This window comes from Alexandromys fortis, unplaced genomic scaffold (assembly GCF_014885135.2).
Source record: "Alexandromys fortis isolate MF-2015 unplaced genomic scaffold, M_Fortis_MF-2015_v1.1 scaffold_96, whole genome shotgun sequence".
Lineage (NCBI taxonomy): Eukaryota > Metazoa > Chordata > Mammalia > Rodentia > Cricetidae > Alexandromys > Alexandromys fortis.
The window spans coordinates 3635108-3644192 of NW_026068053.1; the positions used below are offsets into that span (position 1 = coordinate 3635108).

Sequence of the window (9085 nt, forward strand, 5' to 3'; positions counted from 1 at the left end):
CACTTTCTGTATACAACCTGTACCATTACAGACTATATTAAAACTTTTTCCAGAAGCCCCTAGTGGGTGTTGAAAATCATGGGGAAGAACTGTCTTCTCCCACACATGGGGACAGTGTGAACACGGTAGCAACTTCCAAGGGTGTTTTAACAGCAATATAGTTAACAGTTTAACAGCAGTATAGTTAACAGTTTAACAGCAATATAGTTAACAGTTTAACAGCAATATAGTTAACAGTTTAACAGCAATATAGTTAACAGTTTAAGAGCAATATAGTTAACAGAAATATAGAGGCACCCATTCTTTCTACCCAGCTACCTTTGGAGACGTTTGATTAGGCAGTCCTCTCTGCAGAAGAGAACTCATTGCCTTTCCCTCTGATAACCTTTAGCTTTTTCATGTGCGTACACCCTAAATTATAGATTTTCTACCAAGTCAGCAGACCTAGGGGTTCTCGTCATCCCCTTTGGAGCCCCTAACACAGGGTCCACAGCTCCAAGGCTGTTGCAAACATGGCAGCGCGTTGTGTGCCAGCCAGCACCTTTCCTCAGCTTTAGTGCCCGGGGAAGAGGAGTGGCCGGTCATCAATGCTTCCCAGCCCTGCTGGGAGCACACACAGAACACCCACCCACTCCCTGACCTCCACGTGCCCCTTCCTGAGGTACTGCAAAAGAGATGAGCTCACTGTCCTCTGTCTGCATTGAGGACATACAAGTCACCTTCCCAATTTGTGTGGACAGCAAGTTCTCATTTTGGCGCCGCAGTAGACCCAGAAGCTACAAGAACACAGCACCAGGCTCAATAGCAGTCTCCTCAAATCCATGGCCATGGGACCTGTGAGCATGACATCACTGAGAAACAAGGCCTTTGCAGATGCCATTAAGATTAGGTCATACTAGAACTACAGTGAACCCTAAATGCCAGAGGAAGGTCTTTTTAAAAAGATTTATTTTACTTGTGTTTGTGAGTGTGCTCACGTGCATATATGGGGATGCCCAAGGCACCTAAAAGAGGGCATTGGGTCACCTGGTTATGGAGTTGCAGACAGCTGTGAGCCACCTGACGTGCACACTGGGCATGGAACTTCAGTTCTCTGCGAAAGCCACATGTGCTCCTAACCATTGAGCTGATTCTCCAGTTCTGTGACCAAAGTTCTTAAAAGAGAAGAGAAATTTGGACTCAGGGAAACACAGCCAGGAAACAGTGCAGAGAGCCACATGGGGATGGAGCATTGGCTGACAAACACTGCTAAGGACAGTTTATGGAAGGAGCTGGCCTGGGAACAGCTTGATTTCACTTGTGTACTTCTGGCGATGTGTCAAAATCCATTTGTAAAATCTCTTTAAGCCATGGTATTAATGGTGTCTTATCCAGCAGCAGCAGGGCTCTAATGCACCAGCCAGGACACAATTGTCCATCCAGGCACGAAGGCAGCTTCCCACCTTCTAACTGTTTGCGCCACCACGTCCTGATGTCAGCCATATCTCCGCATTCCAGGGTCAGCCTCCTCCAAGGCACTTGAGAGGCTGGGCTGACTACAAGATGAAAGAACTCATTCTCTCCTCACATGGGCCCTTCTTTTACACTTGTATAAATGCCCGTCCTGTCCAAAGGCTTGCAGAAAGCGTGGGTTTGTCCAGAATCCACCCTGGCACTCACAGCAAGTGCTGCATTGAGCACTCTTCCCCAGGTCAGCATTGCAGGGCCATGCCTGAGGCTTTCCTCGGATGCCCAAGAGTGAGGTCACCCTGCTCTGGGAGCATCTGTGGCTGTGGGAACACAGCTCAATAGGATTTCCTCTGTCCGACTCACTTGGTCTTCCACAAGTACTTTGGCTTGGTGGCAGCAGTGGGAGCCTCAGTTTACCTGAGTGAGTGAACATCTTGGAAAATCAAGGAATGTGATTTCCTGACCTTCTATAGCCAAGGGTTGGGTGATATGTGGACTCACACAGCCCTGGTCCACAACAGTGTGAAAATAGTCACAGCTTGAAAGTGAGCAGACTGGTCCAAACTATGCAGTCATGACCAACCCTGCCTCAGTGAATTTCAGTGTCACACGTAAGCACCAGCAACCTGGAGTATTTATTCACCTTTTTGGTAACAACTGGCAATTAAAAATATTCCTGTTTGCTATGGAAACAGAAACAATACCAGTAACTTAAAAAAAATAGTCTCATTCTGAAGCTCAGATCTATGTAGGATTTCTAAAATAGTCTACTAAAGAGTCTTACGATCCCTCGGGACTGTGTTTATGAAATACACAGTCAGGCTTGAGCAATCTGGGCTGGAGGGCACAGGTCAAAGGGTAAACTGATGTGAAAAAGAGAACTTTGCCCAGATTCTCAGCAACCCTGTAAAAGCTGGAGGTGGTGGCCTGTGCCTGAAACCCTGTCCTAGGAAGCAGAGACTAATGGTCACCCAAAGCATCTAGTCCACAGGTCCAGTGAGAGGGTTTGTTTCTGAGGGTAAGGTGGAAAGCGAGTGGGAGGGAGACTTGGCATCAGTCACTCACCTTTACATGTGCACACATGAGCACACATACAAGTGTATAAGTCGCACACAGAGACATATACAGACACACAGACACACACAGAAAGAGAGGGGGGGAGAGAGAAAGCACGTCGAAGACAGATGACATGTTAAGTCTGAATTCACCCCACCCACCATCTTCTTCTGGAGTTTTATTTCTGTGTTTACAGCAACAATCACGCCCTGATCACAGCCTTTCTCTTCGCCTGCATCTCTATCTCTTGTGCACACAGAGTTGTTGCTCAAATCCAGTTTCCTAAAGCCGTTCCCCCGTTCCTTCCTAATGGCTTCAGTGCCAACTGTTGTAATGTGTTACTAATGTTTTAATCTCCCCTACATTCAGACTGTCCCACTTCTGCTTCCAGTTGATATTGACACCAGTTTTATTTCTAAAAGTGTAGACTGCTTTATGTCACTCCAGACTTTGACATACTTAAAGCTCTTACCTCTACCTTCCATTTTCCTTATGTGTTCAAAGTCCTTAATGTTTTGATCTTCTTAGACCTTTATGATTTGATCGCTGCATAAATTAGGGTTCCCTATAGGGACTATATACATAAAATGTTGAAAGGAAATTCACTGGAACAGCTTACAGACTGTGATCTGCATAGTCCAACAGTGGTGGGCTCCTGATAGAAAGACCATGACCCTGGAAGTTGTTCAGTCCTTAAGACTGGATATCTCAACAGTCCCAATATGGTGCTAGATACCAGGAAAGTTTTAGAGAACTACTGGTTTCCGGCCTACATTGGAGTCCCATGAAGTAGGTGTAACCCCAGCGCACAACTCAGGAGCACACCAGATGCACTTGCTAGTGACAGTGGACACAAGCATGCAAGAAGCAGACACGTGCTTCCCGAAATCACAAGAACTGTCTCTAGCCCAGTTGCTACCACTGTTCCACTCTGAATCCTCTTGAGCTGGGCCTCCAGAGTTCACTGCTCTCAGCGCCATCTTCCAAACTCCTTTGAGGATGGACCATTAAGCTCTGCTCAGAGTTCCACTGCTTCTCTAGCCCAAAGTCTTCCACATTCCCCCAAAATGCAGCATGATCAGGTCTATCACAGCAAGTCTACTTCCTGGAATTGATTTCTGTCTTGGTTACCTTCCTATTCCTAATAAGAAATGACAACCAAGACAAATAATAAAGGAATAATTTATTTGGGGCTTATAGTTCCAGAGGGTTAGAGTCCATGAGCATTATAGCAGGGATCATAGCAGTAGGCAAACAGGCACAGCACCCAAGCAGTAGTTGAGAGCACAATCTTCCTCTACAAGCAAGGCAGAGAGGGATAACTGGGAATGGGGTAGGCATCTGAAAACTCAAAGTCCATCCACCAGTACCACACATCCTCCAACAAGACCACACCTCCTAATTCTTCCCAAACAGCTGGCCAACTAGGAACCTTGGCTCACCTTCCACCTTTTCAGCAAGCCCTTCTTAGACCACTTATTTGAGTGAACTACTAAGTACCCTGATCTTGCCCAAGTTATTACAGAAAATTAACTTAACATTATCATTGTTGGCCTGATCTTTCCCCCTCACTAGATTATGAGAAATTTTAGGGAAAGAATTCCAATTTCCCTGGATGTGGTGTCATGTGTTTCTAACTTTAGCACTTAGAAAGCAGAGGCAGGTGATCATTTATGAGTTCCAGACCAGCCAGGGATATATAGTAAGACCCTGTCACAAACAAACAAATCACGTTTTATCCTTTCTCCCTCTGAAGAACTGAGCGTAGTAACTAGAACAGACTGCACTGAATATGTGAACAGAGGATAAAGAAAGAAACATGTTAAAATCTAAGAATATAATAACTATAAATAAGAATAGAAGGGACTACAGTTTCATAGACCACCAAAAACCAAGCAACAAAATTGTTTCCTGAGCATTAGTTTAGGGAGAGATTTACTACTAGACATTGATGGAATTCATTAGACAAACGTAGTAAAGAGAAAGATGGCATTACATTTCTATCCCTTGAAGAGTCATTCTTTACTTATTTCAAAGTCTAGAGAAAAACCAGGCAGGCAGCATGATGCACAGAAACAGCTGAACGTTCCCCTCCCTATGCCTAACCTATTTGTGCCTTTGCAGTTGGTTATTTTAAGAACTCTCCCTATTTGTCAGTCACTACCCTGAATGCTTCCTATGTGCTTCCACTTAGCTCTCACAACAAGCTCATTGGCAAGAGGAAAAGGTGGCTTCTGAAGATTGGGGAATTTCCTCAACATCACACTGTATGTGCTAGAGCAAGGGTTTAACACAAAGACTGTCTGATTTGACCACCGTGTCTTAACTACACAAAACTTAGCTTAAAAATCTACTTGCTGATGGCCTCCACATAATTCTAAACATGCTATAGGAAGTTTATGTCAAAATCCATTCCTAGATAGCACTGTTAACATGGGGAGGATGATATGTGAAAAAAAAAATCAATGCAGAAAACTTGGATGTTTTTCAAGGCAGCATCTATGTTGTAAAGCTGTGAAAGTAGAGGTATTGTTGTGATTTATACTCTCTCTGACCTCTGGAGCCTGGAAAATGGACAGCCAGAATGGCCTCAAAGTTAAGAATTTTACTTCGAGCAAGCACTGTACTGTGGGACTGCCCTTCTCAGTCTCCAAGGACAAAGCTTTTCCAAAAAGCCATGAGTAAGACTGGTGTCCAGAATTCACCTGTTATTCAGGCAAGAGAGTTCACAGGGGTGCTCAGAAAATTAAGTTGGATTGCCATTGAAGTATTCTTTAGGACAGTCTCTAGGTGCTGTAGGAGGGAGGACCATGACCTAAATGTGAAGGTGTGCTGAGCTGCCTTTCTAGGAAATATGCATGTCACTATACTTCTGTTTGCTTTTTGCCTGTTAGTCTGTCTTTGTTAGGAGTTCATGCTAGCTGAGAATCTATGATCATTAGAGAAAACATTCTTCTTCTCTCTACAACATAAATAGGACTGTGCAGCATTTGACTTTTGTGCCTGATAGATTTTACTTAGCACATGCTTATCCTAATTGTATACATCAGTGGCTCATTCTTTTTTATTACAGGTAATAATCCATGGTATTGATTTACTACCATGCATATAGCTGTGGTGTAGATGGTAGACTAGTTCCTGATCTGGAGTTAGTGTGAATATGAAGAAGTGTGATTGCTAGGTTATTTAGAAAATGTGTGCTGAGCTTCATGAGAAACAAACAACCCAAATTTCCCAAACTGATTGCCTTGCTTTTCATTCTCACAGAGTGCTCTACTTTGTGTTCTTATAAACACCTATATAGTTAAAATTTTTAATCTGTTGTTTTTCCAGGTACCTCTTATATCTTTAATTTCTGTTTCCCACATGACTGATGATGGTAGACAGCTTTGCTTACTTACCTTTCACCTGTTTTAGGTTTGCCATGACCAAAAGCTCCTTACAGTTCCACATCAAATTGGGTCACTGAGGGAAGTCAGGGCAGGAAGTCAAAGGGCGAATCCTGAAGGCAGGAGCTGATGCAGAGGGCATGAAGGTGTTGTAAGGAAGCCCACTAACCAACATGACTACAAGCTTGACTATTATAGATGATTATTTATTAACCTATATTTCTTAATTATACATTATATTTTAAAATGAGCTGTATAAACATAATACCTCTATCAAGAGCAAAAATACACATTACACAGTAAAACAAAATTGACCTTAAATTTGCATCAATAAACCAAGATCCATACCAATAAAAATTATTCAAGTCTATAGCATATCCCCCTTTAAACGTAAAGAAACAATTATAAGCAATATTTGGGAATTTGGGCATAGTTCTTTAGACTACTTCCTGCTGATTGGGGATGCTATTAATCAGGTCTTTTATGGTGTATCCTGTGTGCTAGGTTCATCTCGGTCAGCAGTTGGGCAAAGTAATTTTGGGGGGTGTTCATGGCAACCTTTCAGGGGGTCTTGGTCCATCAAATCATATTAGTCTGGATGCAATCCACAGGTTCTCATCCTCTGTGGAAACAAAAGAAGAACCTCTTTTCAAAAGCAACATATTCTTAGACCCAAATTCTGAAATCAAGATACCTTTAAAGTATATATGTTTGTTACTTAGCTCCTTCACAGTCAAAAAATTCAAAGAAAACACAATAATATACATAATCCAGACTCTCTGTGAATTTTCCATCTTTATGTATCCAACACTGTGATCCATTTAGAGGTCTTTTTTTAAATCTGGAATTGTCTTTATTGTATAACTGTAATTATTTTCTGACCAGAAGCACTTCTTAAAATGCTAAGTGCTTAAGAATCTAAGCTGCAGCATTGCTAGGGTATTTACACTACTTCCTGCTAGCTCTGCACAGTCCAATATAGTGAAGTCCATTTACTGCTCTTGTAAGCCATGCACATTGCCCCATTTTCAGGCATACAAAGGGTTTATGCTGCCATTAAACAAGTTATAACACTTTGCTTACAAACCCCATTTAAATGCTCGGCCTCCTTAAAGAGCCAGAGGTTGTGCTGATAGCTTGGCCCAGAAAGCCAGAATTTCAAAATGTCATGGCTTTTTTTTCTTCTATCACTGAATCAGGAAGACCTCTATTACTGGAGCTGTCGCAAGATGCCAGCAAGCAAAGCCCATTTGGAACAAAAATGTTGCTAAACTTTGTTTTTTAGGGTCTAGAATTCCCTTCCAAGCCCTCTCAGGTTTTATGTGGATTTTAGTTGGCCATGTGGGTACCGATTTGTTGTAAAGAAGTCTTCTTGTTGGTTCCTGGATGCTTAGTCTGAAAATAATTGCACAGAAATGGTATTAATTAAATTATTGCTTGGCCCATTAGCTCTAGCTTCTTATTGGCTAACTCTTACATATTAATTTAACCCATTTCTATTAATCAGTGTATTGCCACATGCCTGTGGCTTACCAGCTAAAGTTCTGGTATCTGGTCTCCAGTGGAGCTACATGGCTTCTTGTGGATTCCACCATCTTCTTCCCAGCATTCAGTTTAGTTTTCCCCATATACCTCTATTCCTTGCACAGGCTCAAGACAGTTTCTTTATTAACCAATGGTATTCACACCATACAGAGTGGAATCCCACATCATAAAGGATTGTTGCTTCCTGGTTCACTCCTATGGCTTGCTCAGGCTACTTTCTTATAGCACCCAGAACCACTAGCCCACCAATAACCATCTCATGGAGAGTTGTGCACTCCCACATCAAAGTATCCTGCAGGCTTGCCTACAAGCAGATCGATGGGTCCCTTCTTTCAATTGAGAGTTTCTTTCCTGAGTAATTCAAGTTTGTGTCAAGCTGACTTAAAATTAACCAGGACAATATCTTTTAGGGCAAAGTTTATTTTCATATATTTTATTTTTAAAATAGAGTCGGTTACTTTCTTATCATTAAGTTTGTAAGTACAGGCCTTCCACAGGACATATTCTGTACAAAGATATTTTCTCCAAGTGGAAAGGACATATAAGTGTTCACGGATTTAGAATCCCTGGGCATGAAAACTCAGAGCATGAATCATGGGTTTCAGCAACTGCTAAGCAGCAGCCAGAATGGGGAAAAGAGGAAGAAACAACAGAGTTCCACAGTTTGGTTTCTATCTACTTTCACCTCCATCTCTAAAATTTCTAGCATTTTAAACATTATTTTCAAGTACACATGTATGGGGGTATGTGCACTTGAGTGCAAGTGTCTGAGGAGGCCAGAAGAAAGTGTTAGAACCAACCCCAGCCTGACCCAGGAGCTGGAGTCACAAGCAGTTGTGAGCTATCTGATCATCTGTGAAGGCAGAGCATTTGCCTAGCTACTGTGCCATCTCTCCAGTTCCGATTTCTAGCATTTTATGTAGTCCAGATGCTTTCCTTCCTGTGCTACCTGCTTACCTTAGCTGCTGCTGTTTTAGGCTGCGAAGTGAATACAGAGCTTCTGTTTGTTTCTCTCTGGATGCAAATCAACAGCACAGTTTCTACATTTCACAGGCCCCATTGTAGAATCACTAGAGCCAAGTAGCATGCATGGAATTTAGCCCTAATTATGCCTAATTCAAATTTTGGATGCCATGCAGCTGCCTCCTTGAGTTTTTGGGTCTTTGGAGGAAACAAACCAGAGAAATATTGTCATGCAGAAGCTCCTATGGTACCTACTTTGTTCAAGCACTGTCTCCATAAAACTTCAACTAGAAATTCATGGCAAGGTGCTGTGGGGAGTGGGATTGGGTCCGTGGTATTTGTAGCCATACATCACAGGCAGGATATTATATAGAATGGCATTTATTTATTATAGCTTTTCACTGCCTTCCTTCTTCCCACATTCCTCTCTCTCTCTCTCTCTCTCTCTCTCTCTCTCTCTCTCTCTCTCTCTCTCTCTCATGCTAGGAACTGAATTCAGAGCCTTGCACCTTCCTTAGTTCCTGCCTTTAGCCTGACTACAGGGCACTCCTCCTTTCACCCATGACAAAACTTCTGGATAATGGTCTCCTTCACTGGCTGCCTGGTTAGCGGTTGGAAGAGCATGTTCTTTTTTTTTTAAATTTTTATTGAGAAAAAGAAAGAAAAAGTTTCCACCTCCTCCC

At 42.5% G+C, this 9085-nt stretch overlaps 1 long non-coding RNA gene across 1 annotated transcript in view; it reads left to right on the forward strand.

The window, feature by feature from the left end:
• Window positions 1-2361: 2361 nt before the first annotated feature.
• The window catches only part of LOC126487109 (uncharacterized), a 21175-nt gene continuing 14451 nt past the window's right edge, over window positions 2362-9085 (forward strand). Inside the window, exon 1 of the long non-coding RNA XR_007588288.1 lies at window positions 2362-2467. This is a non-coding gene — a long non-coding RNA (uncharacterized lncRNA). The remainder of the gene's footprint in view (window positions 2468-9085) is intronic.